General features: G+C 39.4%; 1 long non-coding RNA gene across 1 annotated transcript in view; it reads right to left on the reverse strand.

The window, feature by feature from the left end:
- LOC132592430 (uncharacterized) overlaps positions 1–11,873 on the reverse strand; it is a 268,149-nt gene extending 256,276 nt beyond the window's left edge. The window contains exon 1 of the long non-coding RNA XR_009557883.1: positions 11,692–11,873. This is a non-coding gene — a long non-coding RNA (uncharacterized LOC132592430). The remainder of the gene's footprint in view (positions 1–11,691) is intronic.
- Between the last annotated feature and the right edge of the window lie 5,100 nt (positions 11,874–16,973).

Genomic DNA, 16,973 nt, shown 5'->3' on the forward strand with positions numbered 1-16,973 from the left:
ATATTTGATTCTTACACTCAAAAGGCTGCTGTGATGAATGGAAGGGGTACATCGCAAAGGAAATTCTCAAATAACGCATGCGAGAAATGAAATTTTGCTAGACACCCATGAGCTCTGGAATGTAACGTTTAATTATTTTGTGGATGTTGATTTGTTAATTGTATAGTTTATTGTTTAAATAAATAAAGGAATGGGCAGTCAATACATATATACAGGCAGAGAGACTATTCATCAGTAGTCTTGGCTAAAAGTTTCCCATACTTTGCATTTATGCGATGCTGATACCTGCCCATGCGAGAGAAGACAGAAGGGTTAGAGGAATTCATTTTTAGACCTGAAGGATAACACTTCAGCATTACACCAATATTGAATATCTGACCTGTTTTGAAACTGTATCTGTTACTGGGCAGAACTTTAAAAATCTGAAAAAGCCAAAGACTTGTGAGCAGATCTAAAGGCTTTTAAAAAAAAGTTAATTACCAACACCTATATCATGTAGAATAATTATTGTAGTGCATTTAAGGTTCTACATTCAAGATGTAGGAGACAATTCAGAGACTGAAGCCTGCCTTGCTCCCATTAATTATGATAAGGCATATGCATGATTAGCCCTCAATTTAATGTAACAACACACAATATTTCCTGAAGTATGTCTGTCCATAACTGCTTATCACCCTGGTCCTCAGATGGCTATATTCTGAGCATCTCACAAATATTTACTGAAAAAATATAGTGGCTCCGAAAACCACTTTTAAAAATAAATAAATCTAAGAAGTAACAATAAATCACTGCACTAATTTTGATTAATAGGAAAATTGGGGCAAGATCAATTAATAATAAAAGTACATGGGCAGTCAGTTAAAAATTACTTAAACAAGCAGTTGAATACTGTTCTTAGTTTCACACTGAATTTCTTATTGTTAAAGACCACTCTTGAGGCATTCAATTTTTAAAAAGTAAAACTCGCTCTAATATCCGTTTCATTTAACACACATTTGTGTGCATTCCAATTTAAACTTAAGCCATTCTCCTCTGTTTTGATTTTAGGAAATCAACAGCACAAGCACAATCCAACTGCATGATTGCTTGGAAATATCCAAGTTCAATGGGGCTTATATTCCCAGGTATAAATGTGCATGGGATTGAATCCTAATAATTTCATTCATGACAAACATGATCAAAATCACTGAACGTATGAAAGGTAGGAATACAAATATATTCACTTATTGCAACAGAAACAAGTAGCAGATTTTTGGGGGGGGGCAGGGGAGGGGGAGGAGAGGGCAGAGAGCTTGACTCCAATTTCAGAACCTAATGTAGGAAGTGACCCATGATGCTGTGTTTAATTTGTTAACTCAGTACTCCTACTTACCCTATGATAAACCAAATCATATGAACAAACCTGTACAGCTAATCAGTTGGGCTTTAAAAAAAACAAAAAACGAATCCTGACCTTTAATCTACCTTTCTCTCCTTGATTATGAATGACAGTGACCTTTATCTAATCAAAAACAGATCTTCTGATGCAAAAATATGCAAACTCAACATGTAAATTCTGAATTAATATGGAGACGTGTACATTCTTGTGGGGAGAAATTATTTGAAGGGGAGGGGAATTTATTAAATTCAATGCCATGGAGGAGATGGGAGAAGCGAGGAACTCGTCAAAAGAAGAATGGGCTTGGAGAAGCAGATGCTTAAAAAAAAAAACCCAGTCTGTTTAGCGCCTTCTTTATTGCACTTTGAAATGTCAATATAAATACCAATTTTAACTGAGCTGTTTAGCATTGTGCGCTGCTTACAAAATGTTAAGGATGCAACACAATCAAACAAACATTGCTTGGGTGAGGGCTTGAAAAATAAGGGGTCGGGGAAATTTCGCCACCAGTGTTTTTGCTTCTAATGAACTGATTCCTGTCAAAATTACACGTGTGTGTGTGTGTGTGTGTGTGTGTGTGTGTTAGACCTGCTGTATCAGAAGGTAGTGTTTGCACTGAATGTATTCTTCTGTTTTAAATCTTAATCTCCACCAAGCTTTGTGCCTGTGTGCCTGTGGTTTATTTATTTCAGTTGTGACCCCACCACAAAAGTCTGAGCTGTGATACTTGGTGGGTTTCACATCCTGTCATTTTGAAGCATGTTGTGCATATCGATCAGTAATTCCTCACCAGAATTTTATTTTTAAAATATTTTTATTTTAAAAAACTTCTGTAGACAGTGGCCAACAACGAAAAGGGAAATGTCATTTCCCGGGACATTCTATTCCCGCCCCCAAATTGCACCTTTGTAACCGCGTTCGCCCCTTGCCTGAAACAAATGAGCACCCATTGACAATACTAGCAACAAATTCAGGCACATGTGCAAATGGAATTTCAACCTAATCCTCTAATCCACATTTTCTGCTTTCCCACTATTCTTTCCTATGAATAGCTGCGAATTTAAGAAAGAAAGAAAGAAAAGATCTGCCCATCAATTCTTCAGTAAAAAAAAGTATCTGTTATGGGGAGGAATGGCAGGACGAACTGACAATAACTTCACCCAACGAATTGATGAGAGTGTTCTTCCGCCCTCCCAAAAATCCTACCCAACAGGACCTGGCATATGCATGTACTTTCACGATTAACAACAGGGGGTTGTCAGACTGCTATTTCTGAAATAAACAGATTTATCCTGACAGATAATCAGCAGTTTGCACTTCCTAATACATGTTTATCATCTAGCGCTGACATCATTATGCTAAAAGCACGCTTACTGTAATCTTTCATAGGAAATTAAACAGAGTTACATATTTAAGATGGGTCCTTTTTTTGTTTTTTTGCATTTGTTAGGGCTAGAATAAAGCATGATGTACAGGAAAATGTGCATACAGTTAATATGAGAGTCAAAGTAATTGTCTCGTCTATGTGAATCTCTTTGTAAAAGGGGGGCAGGATTTAAATATTAGGATATTAAAATTAAAACGATTAAGAAGCACTGTATTAATGTCCTATAGTGTTTTCCCCCCAAACAAATATAACAGTGCTCAAACCTGCGTAAAACCAGAAAGAAAGTGGGGGAACTGTATAAATACTAATTATTTCACAATAATTTCATTTCAAGTGTGTGGCATTGACATTGAAGTAGGAATTGATAAAACAGTGCATTTCTCCATATGTTTACTCAAAGGTAAGCCCTATTGAATTGAGTGAGGTGGGTTCATATTAAAGAATGTTGTCTAGGATTGCAAGCTTGATCACAGTCTACTCATGTTATTTTATTTATTTGTTTTTTAAACTGCTTGCCGTCACTTATTTTTACACTGCCTTTCAAACCACTCTCAATATAGTTTATGAACATTCTAGTATAAACCATTTTTTGTATTCATTTTAATACCAATTCATACTTTGCTACTGATCTTTAATGAGTTTATCAGGTACTAATTGTTTTCAAGGAATATGGAATTATCTTACATTACACTGTTGTAGCAATGAGATAAGTAACTTTATGCATGCCCTATATGTTTTAGTTACGATATTAAAGTTAATGTCTCTACCATCTAATCCAAAGCTAACAGCATAAAGTGTAAAATGTACTTACTCCTGGAAAAATGTTCAGATTTTGTTCATTGAAATAAATGAGGTTAAGTGTGCTAAACTCTGTTAGATTGTGGCCAGAACTATTTTATATACTAATTGTAACAATAATTAATTATCAATTGTTTTTCTTCATTAAAAAAACTGCCAAATTGTTTATGACTTAAAACTAGGATTAAATTGAGTACAATATTATTTGCTAACTTGTACTTATATTCATGGGTTTGAACGGAAATTCTTAAAAGATGCAAAGTACAGCAATAATATTAACCAGACCTTTAAAATATATTAATATATTTAGAAATCTCAGTCTACTTTAGATCTGTTGCAGATCATGCTTCTAATATGTGAATATTTACTTGCCGATAATTTGGACAGACCAATTTATATACATAATAACACGTCAGACAGCATTCTCTTGTTGGGTACAGGCGAAAAAAGAGAGTGTTATTATTTTAAATCAGAACTTGAAATGCATGGCTTATTTGAGAACAAAATTTATCATGTCTAAACACCAATTATAAAAATCTGTCTCATCTTTATTTTAAGGGGCAGGACCTGATATCTTTTGCTATTAAATTATGAATATTCTTGCCCCGTTCTCTAACCTTGTGATGTCCAGTTCAGAGGAAATAGGATATGGCATGGCTTAAGTAAAGGGGAGGCGAGGCAGAAAATACAATGCCTTTTAAAAATAATAATAATACAAGAGACTTTCTCAAAGTTACCATGCTGGTAAATGAGGAATGATGAAATCACATTCCAAAATGCAATATTTCATTACCTGCAACAATGATTATAACCATTAATGGATCGCTTGGTTCTTATCAGCCAGAAAATAAAATGCAAATATATTATGTACCTAAAACATTTGTGAGCATAGGTGTCTCTCAGGCCTAACCTCTACTATACATTTAAAGCAGTATATACCACTTTAATCTGTCATGACTCCCCCCAGAGAATCTTGGAACTGTAGTATACTAAGGGCGTTGGGAATTGTTAGGAAACCGATATTCTCCTCACAGAGCTCCACTTCCCTGGGATGAGGGACTGATGGTTAAACCAATCTGTGAGGCGAATAGGGGTCTCCTAACAACTCTCAGCACCCTTAACGAATTACACTTCCCATGATTCTTGGTGGGGGAAGCCATAGCTGTTTGAAGTGATATAATGTTGTTTTAAGTGTTTGGCACAGACAAGCCCCCCCAGTTTAGGACCTGTTTTCCACACTCGTTTCTGGTTGCAGCTTTTCATTTTGAAGCAGATGCAACTGTGCACCTAATGTTGAACTGAGGCAGAGTCAGCATCGGTCAACACATCAACTTCATACTTCTCCAGTATGGCCAGGCTAAGGGCAAAATGGCTGACTGAAAACCCATCATTTCCGTGGGTTGATATTATCTTTTTCTCTCTCTCCTACTTGCCCCTGGCAAGAGGCATCCTCCAGATATCACCATATGGGGCAGAAAGATGAACCCTCCCTTTCTTCTCCCTTTAGCTTTGTATCCCCACTGGGATGAATGTGTCAATTTTTCTCAGTTTTTCAGTTTTTCCGACCTTAAATTCAGTTCTTCACATTTCCTCATCAGTTTGTGATATATCTATCATGAAAATTCACCAGCATCTTAATGCAAATTTCTCCCAATATTTAAATTTCTAAAAAGCGATGTTCTCTAATATATATTTTAAAGTTGCTTTCACCAGGAAGTGTATTTTTATGCGCACTTTACACTCGGCTGGAGAAATGCAAGATTCGGGGAAGCACAGATAGCGAAAGATGGCTACATTTTGGTTAGCATATTGTTTTGCAAAGTGCAAATTAGGTAGGTTCATCTTTAAATGTGAACTGAACTGAATTTCACCCCATCCCTACTCCCCACCACATCATACAAGTTTTCATTACCTTACTGTATAAAAAAAATCCTGTTTTAAAAGCTAATAATTTTTCAGAAGGATGTGTTGTCTAAGGAACTTGCAAATGTTCATGGTTTGTAGGTGAAGCAGTAGCATAGCTGCCAAGTTTTCCCTTTTCTCGCGAGGAAGCCTATTCAGCATAAGGGAAAATCCCTTTTAAAAAGGGATAACTTGGCAGCTATGAGCAGTAGTGTCTTGCAGAAGATTGCGAAACTTTCAGGTATAAAGCTTATTCCTGGGCTAAAGTTTATTCTGCAGAACTTAATCCTAAACTCTGATAGCTCTGATAATAGTGATTTCCAATAGCAGAGAGAGAGAGAGAGGTTGGTTTGTTGCTGGTCTATTAGAAATTTCAGCCTTAATAAGTGTTGCTTTGCAGAAAAAAAAATAGCTAAAGATAGTGCAACAAGATCCTAGGTTGCAGTAAGGCATGCTGAGGTGAAGAAGCAATGGATGCTGTACTTTTGAAAATATTAAGCCAACAGTTATCTGGAGCTATCTTCAAGGAAAGAAACATATACAGGTAGATCTCTCCTTAGGAAGATAGCAGAAATGAAGAAAAAGATTCTTATTTTAACAAAACTGGAGATGTGATGTCCAGTGACGTGCTATCTGGTTTAATAATCAACAAATTAGGTGGGGAGTTTAGGTTTCACAATTATCATTTTTCTTTTGTTAGAAGTAATTCTCATTTAACTCTGGAAGCCTCCTTATATCTCAAAGCAAGAACAGGAGAAATGTGTACTGCAATGTTCATATGTACACTAACCTCTGAGGTAATTTTTTAATGAGAATTTTAACCCGATCAAATAGACCTTGAAGTCAGAGTGAGGCTCAAGCCAGCATTTCCAGGAAAAGCTGAATGAAACACTTTGAAATATTTATACATCCTACTTTTCTAGGTAGCACTAGAAATGTGAACTTTTAATTAATCTCACAGGTAAGTTTCAGATCAGATGTTATTTGGATGTTGCCTGAATGTTTGCCCATGCATTTCTGATCATAAAGCTTTCTCGTGGCAGCAGGCTGCTTTTTTCCATTTCTCTCCAGTGATATTATTATTTTGGCAGCCTGGGTAAGTTGAAACAGCGGTTACAGGATACAGTTTTGGAAATTTCATTCACACTAGCATATGTTTATGTGAATCTCTGAGACTTCTTTTAAAGTGTCGCAACAATAACAGAGTGATGGGAATGAAGTGCCTTTGTGACAAATGCAATCTTCTTACAAAAAAAAAACCATATCTGGCAGTGTAATAAGGAGTTTAACTTGATACAAAATTCTTATGAGGCAACTGTGATGCCCTTTTCTTTTTCTTTTTTTAAAAAAACCATTATTTCTCCTTCTTCATTGCTTCAAATGCAAGTCCTTTAAAACATTATCTTTGCATAACTCAGACTCAGGGCTATTGGAGTAAATCAAGAGTTTGTGCACTTGATACTTAGTTTATGGATGCATGGGTTCAACATTGGGTGTAGTTGATATTCCTGCAGTCTAAAACACAAGAACAATAATGTATATGTAGGGACTTTGGTTTGGTGGTAACATAAATCTGAGGCATGTACCAGGGTCCTTGGTTAAAGCCTTGGCTCAAATAGCAGAGATAGGGTGTCCATCTGATGTAAGATGGGAAAGATTTTATTGGTTAGTGCAAGTGTCTAAAGTAAAAGGGTAGTTGGACCACTATGGAATATTTTCTAAATGTCAGGTAGTTGTTTATCTCTCTGACCTCTGATGGGAGGGTGTTCCACAGGGAGGGTGCCACTACTGAGAAGGCCTTCTGCCTGGTTCCCTGTAGCTTTGCTTCTCACAGTGAGGGAACCGCCAGAAGGCCCTCGGCGCTGGATCTCAGTGGGGTGGAGACGCTCCTTCAGGTATACAGGACCGAGGCCATTTAGGGCTTTAAAGGTCAGCACCAACACTTTGAATTGTGCTCGGAAACATACTGGGAGCCAATGGAATAAACCTAAACATGTTTTACTCTAAAGTAAGCCCTTTAGTGGGTCATACTCCTGAGTAAGAGTGCACAATATGGCAGCCTGATTCTGTCCCAGTTTAACACCATTCTCTCTTATTTCTTCTGGATGTTTTTCAGAGATAATGTTACAGAAGAAGAAAGGATTCTATGGGGTATCATCGATTGAGGGGGGGCGCGTGTTTTTCAAAGTAAATTTGCTTGGCTCCCTCACATTCGTTATTAATTGGGGTGACATTTTATGCTGACATTTGATGTTTTATCCCCAATGGATTAAAGATCACAGCTTTCGAATCAAATTCCTCAAAGAAGTTAAGTCTCCCTGGCAGGAAGACAATTGGGGGAACTTTCCAAGCTTGCACAAATAAACAGACAGGAATAAAGCAACAATTGCTTCTTCCTCCCCCCTCTCCCTTTATGGACCTGCTCTTGTTCATTTCTCTTTTCAAGATAACACTTGCTGACACACTGTCAGATAACTGCGATCAGCGTTCCACAGACTAACCATTCAGAGATGCATTTGCTCTCTGTATATTTTCCTTTATCTGGTCGTCTGCTGGTGCATTTTGTCTTGGCTAAAATTGTCATTGATTCTCCAAGAAAAAAACAACAGTTGCTGGGAGAGAGGGAGAAAGCCGGGTTTTGGGGGGTGGGGGATTGCCATTTTTGAATGTCTCTGGAAATCACAAAGCATGTGATGACATGACAGAAGCAAGCAAGATTCTGATGAGAACAGTTGTTTGCATAATTTTTTTTAACTGTTACCAGCACTTCAATAAAGTTAGAAGGAGAAACAGATAGATAAAGCCCCAGGTTAATTTCCATCATTACCTAGCACTTTATACCCACTGAAGAATTCCAAACATATAAAGGAGTGTCAATCTTTTTTCATGAAACAGGAGGTTAAAAAAAAAAATCCAGAGGAGAGCTTCAAAGGCTGTCAGTAGGGAAGTCAGTCAATTACAGATCTGATTCACTTCTTAACCCCTTGAGGTATAAGGAAGCCTTTCCTGCAATAGCAATCATTTTCAGCATTCATTTGGATGAAAGGGCTGAAGTTTGCAACCTGATATCACAGTTATATATACTGGTGCACAAGGTAATGAAAGGAGTTGTAAAATGAGAACAGGATATAATCAAGTATGTAAATTGATGAGAAACCTAAGGGAACATATTTTCATTTCTGGCTGCTATAGGCCATCTCAGGTGGCAGCTTCTGCTTGATAAACTTGTAGCCAATTAAGTTCCTTTTCCTACTAATCTTTATAAGGCTCCAGTTTGTGAAATAATCTGTCTTATGGCCATATATTTTCCTTCTTGGTATGTCAAAGATTTGTTAAAACCTAGGGAATTTCTCAAGGCACAGCAAAGCAGAGGATTGTAAACAGGCTGAACCTTTTAAGACCTTAAATGGAATGTATTAGCAGTCTCTTACAGAATTCTTTAAAGATGACCATTTGTCTTTTTATAAAAACTAGTAGAAGAGATCCCAAGAAGACAGTGCCAACTATATATATATATATATATATATATATATATATATATATATATGTGTGTGTGTGTGTGTGTGTGTGTGTGTGTGTGTGTGTGTGTGTGTAGTGGTTATTCCATTAACAGATTTTTCACTCCTGCTGTGGCACATGAAGGTTGAGCACACTATACTTGCTTGAAAATTTGCTTGCTCCAGTACTGAATCTGAGTGTACATATAAAGCAGTAGAAACAAGGGACAAAAACTACATGTAGGGGAAACATGAATATTGTAACTCATGCCAAATCAATCGGTTTGAAGCTGGACAGTAAAGTATAAACTTCTATTCTTGCAGAGGTCTCTGAGCGGTGGACATACGTATAATTTATGAAGGGTTTAAGACTGATGAAAGAAGCTAAAGGCAGGTACAATATGTATTTCAGGTGACTGCATTCAGACCCACTCCTTTGAAATTATTCTAAAACATGCTAATGAGCAGTCACTGAAAGACACATTTCCTTACCTGCAAAACTCTGGGCATTTGGTAGAGTTCAGAAGAGCGGAAGGAAATCAGTGCATATTACTACTATTCCCCCCCCTTCCAGATCTCCTTTTGAAATGCCTTTCATCTCCTTTTCATATCTCCACGAGTGAGTCATCTAATTTCACCTCACTTTATTGCCAAACTCCAAAGGGATCATCTTTAATCCCCAATGTTATTTGGGCCACAATTCCATTCCAACGAAGGAAACTCCCTCGGTTTTTCTTCTTCATAAACTTCAACGTTCTTAACTTAAGATTTGTTTTTACAATGCAAGTAACCAAGTGTATTTATTACTTGTTGTCAAGGTAAATTTCTTACACTCTTTCATGAAAAGCTCCCTTTTCATTACCATTTGGTCCCCACAAGTAAAATACACAAAGAGAGAGAGAGTAAAATGTTGTCTGCTGATTCTTTCTCTCCGTTAGCAAGGAAGGGAGATGCATAAGACTGCAGATGAAAGTTGAAAATTCAGACCACTACCTATACACAATTACAGAATCTTAAATCCCATTGAGGTGCAGTTTAAGAAATTGCAAACATATACAAACCTGACTGCTTCTGGGTTATTACCCCCCCCCCCGAAAAATCTAGAAAGGAAACACAGTTTCTAAGAGTGAAGAGTCTTCACACATTTGGAAGTGATGTGTTATTGCACATCACTACAAAGCTTACTTGTTTTTCTACCTTGGTTCCTAGCAAGCTGGCCTGCCTACTGATAAGATCCCCTAAAAATGCCCTAGAAAGATTTCACCCTGCAAAACACAACTTTCCCACTGGTTTCTTTACTGCAGAAACAGCAAGACACACTAGTTTTCCTCATTACAAAACAGCACATGCTTTAGCAAAAATCACACCATGGTCCAGATGTAAAAGATACCCATCCTTGGGGATATACGATGTTAACATATCAAATCTGCAGTATACTCATGCTGTATATTTGCATGTTTACTTCCTCTGTGTTTGATGGAGGCTATTTTAAGGAAAGTATGTATATAGGATTGCAGCCTGCAGTAACTATCATTCATCTTAAATTCCAGCTGCAGGCGGGGGGGGGATACTTCTGTAAACTTCCTCATTCTGTATACTTCCTTATTAATTGTGGTCATGTCTTTATACTTTCTCTTTGAAGGTGGATACGCTTTGCCCTTCCAGACCAATTCGCTAGAAGCTTTTGGACTTCAGCAGGAATTACTGGATCATATTATGTATGCAAGGACTTACTGTAATAGATTGACGTTCGTGCAAGGCATTTATTTCAGAGCAGGTCTGTGGACTGATTTGGTTTCTATGCTGTGAGTCAGACACATCCCAAGTTGTACTGAAGGTGTTACCAATTCTCCTGGCACCCACTTACAAGGAACTATCCATGGTAGGTTTTTGGATTTACAGTATAATCTGCATGTATCGTTGAAAAATGCTTGTTTCACATTTCCCGCAGTACATGCTTTGTCTGAGACGTTGCTAAGAATACATCTGATTTTCCATTTTAGCTGCAAAATGAATGACGGCTATATGGCTGCTGGGCTATTTTATGTTTCAGATCATTTTAATATCTCAGTTTTGTTCCTGTACAACCATGTCTAGCAGCAGTGAGTCAGGGTCTCACTCTTTGAAACACTGTTGGCATTTCTATTAAATATATGTTGATCTAAAGGGTCTGCATTTATCTGACAGGCCTGTTTGTAATGAGGCCTGTAGGTTCCTTGTTTACCAAGCTTCAAAGAAACAAAGGGTGACCTTATTATACATATTGCTGTCCTGTAAAAATATCAACAGTTAGTTCTGCTCAAGGGAAATCACCCTTAATAAGGTCCAAGGACAGAGCCAGACACTTCTGTGAGTTTCACTTTCAGGAACAAACCACCAGCACTTACTTAAAAAACACCCTGGTTAGGGAGAGAGAAACATACTGTTTTATTTTTTAAGGAGGAAAGTATTTTTAAAAAATGTGACTGGAACGAAGATGTTGCAATTGCAACACTACCTGATACAATCTCCCTTGGCATTGTGCATCAGGATAATAGCTGGCTTCGTCACTATTAGAATAATAGCCACTTAAACAATTGCAACTGGGCATATAAGTAAGAAAAGCATTAGACACTTGGCATAGCACTCTTAAGAGGCTGAAAACAGTAAAGCATCATTTATTGCACGATCTGATAATGAGCAAGGAGTAGAGGTATTTCCATGACTTTAGAAGAATTCAGACTTCCTACCTTTCTTTGCAAGATAGCTGGAAGGTATGTCCCTCTTTAAAGAAAGTTGTAAGTAAAACCAGGTAGCAGTTGCAGTAAATTGAGTCCTTTTCAGTCAGTGTGTACAAGCAGCAGTTCTGCTGGAAGGGGGAAAAATAGAATGGGAGGAGCAGCTGTGAACGAGTGACCTCCTGAAGCGGAGTTCTCTTTGTGCATTGAGCACTTGGGAGCCAGTGGCTCTGATTTGCATGGATTATCTCCACTTGAACAGATACATTTAAATTTATCTGGCACAGTGGCAAAAGATGGAAGAGTAAGTGAGTGCGAGAGACAAGAGAGAGAGAGAGAGAGAGAGAGAGAGAGAGAGAGAGAGAGGGAAAAAAGCAGACAAGTGATCGGAAAGCTTGGCTGAGGAAGCTGAACTAGGCATGTGTCTGAAGAACCACAGCTCCCTCTTCATGTCATACTCATAAGAGGAGAATTGGTGTCATAAAGGACTGCTTAAATGCAAGGAGGAGGGAAGAAAACGAGACATTCTCTTCCATTAGGTTAGGTGTTTTGTTTTTTTATGAAGATTTAAAAATAAGAGTCAGTGTTAGTAATCATAAAAATGCAACTGCTGTTTAGCCTTAATATGAAACTTCAGAGTGTTCATCAAAGTGTTCCACATATATTATCTTGGTTGTCCTTGCAACAGCCCCATATACGATGCTTTTCTTATTCCTAGATCACGAGGAGATTGCTTGTGCTGAGAGACAGCAGCTGGCCTAGAGCCTGGTACTCAGCGGCAAGCAGGACAGTGTTTTAAGGTGTATGCAGAAGTAAGTCCTACGGAGTTCAGTGATACTTACTCCCAGTTTAGAATTTAGGATTGCAGATGTGCAGTGTAATTCTTTGCATGTTTGTGAAGAAGTAAGAATCCAGTGCATAGAAGCCAGCTCCTAGGGGCTGAGGTCCCTTTGCCCCCCCCCCAATTTTTTTTGAGGGGGGTGGGACCCCCAAGGTTGATGGGCATTGCTATTCAAATGGTGTTTGTGTGTGCACTGCATCTTTTGAGTGATTATTTATTCAAATTGGCACCCTAAGTATGACTCCTAAGTGTGTGAGCACAACAAAAGTAAGGACAGGAGGATAACATGTGTTCTAAAAACCCCTTAGAACACCAGGAATATGCACCAATCAGAAGGGCATCAGGAGCCACCTTGCTGAAGTGAAGCATGTCTGGTCGGTGTCTGGATCAGGGCTCGGCAACCTAAGGCCCACAAGCTGCCCCTGAACCGAGCCACCTGCTTGGTGAGTCCCCATGTGCTGCGCTAAACCAGCGCGGGGACTCGCTTTTGCAGCGCCAGAAATTGCGCCTGTGCAAACGCAGATGCCGGAAATCGTACGCGTGCACAATCAAACCCACAGAGGGATCTCCGCTGGAGTGAACTGGCCCAGGCAAGGTAAACCTTGCTGACCCCTGGTCTGGATGAAAGAACCTCCATATATATAGCACCACAATGGAAGAAAAGTGGGATATAAATATACTCAATCAATCAGTCTCAATTCAGATCCTACCACGGGACAGGCAAGGACAAGGCACCCCAGACAGGTAAGCGAGTGGAGGATCCACCAGGGAAGGAAAGTCACTGCCTCAACACAATCATTTCTCCCCACGCCTGTCCTCAAGTCCTCCAAGATGTACAGAGCACTCAAACCCAATAGCTAGAACACTAATCCCTCTTACCCTAAGATTGGATGAACAACATTGCACACCAGGTTGTATCAAAATCACCTGCCAACAGGATTAAGGGAAAGACATATACAGTGGTACCTCGATTTACGAAGATAATCCGTTCCGAAGGCGCCTTCGTAGGTCAAAAATTTCGGAAGTCGAAAAAGCGGCTTCCCCTTTAAAACAAAAAACAAAAACACCGGAAACGGAAACATTCGCAAGTCGAGTAAACCACATCTAAAACTTCGTAAGTCGAGGAAACCGCATGCAAAAGCGCTGTGGTTTCCCTTCAGAGGTTGAAAAAACCGTAAGCGTGTGGCCGCTTTTGCTGCTCGCAACTCGAAAAATATGGAAGTCGAGTACTTCGTAAGTCGAGGTACCACTGTACTGCATGTGGTGAAGGTTGCAAAGTTCTAAGCTGCCCTCTTGTGTGCCAAAGCATTGGTCCATCTACCTCAGTCCTGCCTTTGCTACAAAGACCCTCAAGATGCTGGTGGTGAACCTGGGGCTTTCACCATGCAAAACTTGTGCTCTGCCAATATAGTATGGCTTTTCGTCAAAGTTAATGGGAAGCAGGGTCACCTTTTCTGGGAAGGAAAAAGTGTTCCATAACATGCCATGTTAGTCATGGGAAAATACACAGGCAGACATGATGAATCCTTTCTGCAGGTGCAAAGTCAGGAGAAATATTGGCAGAAGAAATTTTAGCAGAAGACAGATACTTCCTACCATGGATGCGTGAGTGTTATCAATGTCAATATAAGTCACAGCTGCATTATACATTCAAAGCTAAATCATGCCACTTGAACAGTCAAATTCTGGGAGCTATTGTTTGTTAAGTATGAATAAAGTTGTTAGGAGACCTTGACCCCCTGCACAGAGCTACAGAGTCCCTAGAGTGGTATAGCAATCGTCTGTTTTCACAGGGAATTCTGGGAATTGTCACTCTGTGGGAGGGGGAATAGGAGTTTCTTAACAACTCACAGCATATTTAGTGAACTACAGAAGGCTTCAGGGGGAGCCAGGTCTGTTTAAAGTGGTATCAAAGTGCTCTAAATATATTGTGTGAATGTCGCCACTCAGCAGATGAAACCCCTGTTATAGATGCTATTGTAATGACTCAGTCAGTGCACTTTGGAAATGGAGGCACTTTTCTCAATGACGATTCTCAATGGCGACTCACTCCCCAGCTGCAATCTATTATACTTTAGTATCCTTGTGTTTCTGTGTTTTCTCTCCATAGGCAAAGAGGCAGCCATCCAACAGGATGCCATGGCAGCAGAAAACTAAAAATCAAAAACAGTTAACCCACAACAGAGGACACTCATAAGTCTGGGAGGCTAAATGTCACCCAAGCACTCTGGAGGAAACAAATTAAATCAACACTGGAGTGGAGCCACACAACCCAAAGTGCTGCCTGATCCACGTAAATTCTGGTCCACCTCAGAATGTGAAACTTCAGTAAAAGCACCAGCAAGGCAGATATTCTCCCTTTGCATGTTTCCCCATAAGTTCAAAAAAGAGAAAGCAACAAGCGCTCATTTCCCCCCCTCCCTTTTCAGCACTTTATTTCAGACATATGAATCTGCTCAAGCATATGAATGTCCCAATAAAAATTTGAATTCCTTGTGATTACATGAACTCAGCTGTAAGTATAAAGCAACTGCAGCGTCTGTATAACCATCAGATACATTTAACAACCCCTTTTAAATGTTTATTTGCTGCTTTTCCTCTACAAGTAGAGTTCAGCGTTTCCTTGTAGAGAGCCATGTTGACTTATAGTGAGGAACCAAAAGGATCATGTAATGTTTGCAGGGGCGGGGAGTTTATTTGTGTATGACCTAATGCCTTCGATGATGCATCTATCTGCACCAGAAAAAGCTATGAGTACTTGTACATAACTCAGCCATGAATAAATGCTTCTTAGAAATAATCACATTTTACAGTAAAACCTCACATCAGATAAATGACCAATTAAGACACTGAGGAAAGTGGGGAATATATTTAAATTCCATAATGATTGCACCGTGACTCAATAATTAGTAGCTGTCCATGTGCTATAAACAACGTCTGACTAATAAAGATGCATTTAGTTTTCTTAAGGAGGAGAGGGTGAGGGTGAAAGCAGATGCCCACTATCCATGTGGGAAACATTTTAAAGCCTAGTTGCATTTTCTCTAACTGGATGAAGAAGCAATTGTTTGTACCCTGCAGCCATGGTCCCTTAATCATATAGATCCAATTGATACCTTAACACAGAATGATACGGTAGACCAAGAAGCTAAAGATCAGAACTAGAGTGCTTCATATTGCAAGTGTGTATGTGTCTTCATATGGGTCACTTTCAAAAAATAACCCACCCACCCATTGAAAAATAGCACACAGAATGTCCCTTGTGCAGCAAAGCAGAACATTTGGGGGTAGAGATCTAACACAGCTATATCTTTAATGTGCTAGTGCAGAACGCAGAGAGCTTTTTAAATGGGAAAGCAAGGAGGCAGAATGACCCTCCTAAAGGCACGATGCAGCTTTTGTATAATGTGCAGAAGCTTTATCTCATAGAGTTCATTTGGACCCTGAGGATCATCTAGTCCAGGCATCCCCAAACTGCGGCCCTCCAGATGTTTTGGCCTCACAACTCCCTTGATTCCTAGCTAACAGGACCAGTGGTCAGGGATGATGGGAATTGTAGTCCAAAACACCTGGAGGGCCGAAGTTTGGGGGTGCCTGATCTAGCCCAACACCCAGCAATGCAGCTGTCCCATAGGGGGATCAAACCTACAACCTTGGCATGCTCTGCACCATGCTCTAACCAACTTAGCTATCCCCCTCCAGATTGGTTCTCCAGTATCCTGGAAATCAAGAGTCATGATGCTGCATATCTTTGCCAAGGTTTCTGTCTCTCCATCTGCCCACTGTCTTAAACTTCTGCTACGTAGTCAGTGGACAGATTCAGCCTCACAATGCAGTCTAGTTTAGAAACAGAGCTGAAAGAGCGAAATCAGGAATGCAGGGTTCTGAACTCAGTAACTGCAACATCAAAGTCCTATTCAAGTCTTATCAGAGTAATCAATTGCCCTTCTTCTGTGGCTTGGCGCTGTATTTATCCAGTAACATTGGCTGGATCTGATTGCTCTCTGGATTACTGAATCTGGTCTGGGGACTACTATCCACATGTGGTACTGGATCTGAATTTTTACCAGAGCAGGATGGGATACAATCATGGGGAAGGAGTAAGCAATTAGTCCCACTGCAGGAATGCACAGGCCATGCCTGTGAGCAAGATAAAAATGAATCCAAATAGGCAAGATGTTTTGTATTCATAAAGAAAATGAAAACGTCGTGCAACTGCAGCTGCACAATAAGGCAGCGTATGAAAGAGTTTTATTTTTATTTATTTTTAGGAAAACCAGCGATGGACCAAAAAGTTGTGGGGATTGTTTGTGCTTAGGCGATGCTTGGCAAACAGCTGTGATGAAAGTCGGATCAAATACATACGAAATGAATGAAAAAAGCTGACAAAATTGTAGCAGAAATGGAATGCTAATTTATGGCACCTATTGAAAGAAACAGGACAGCAGATTAT

Source organism: Zootoca vivipara, chromosome 7, assembly GCF_963506605.1.
Source record: "Zootoca vivipara chromosome 7, rZooViv1.1, whole genome shotgun sequence".
NCBI classification, from domain to species: Eukaryota; Metazoa; Chordata; class Lepidosauria; order Squamata; family Lacertidae; genus Zootoca; species Zootoca vivipara.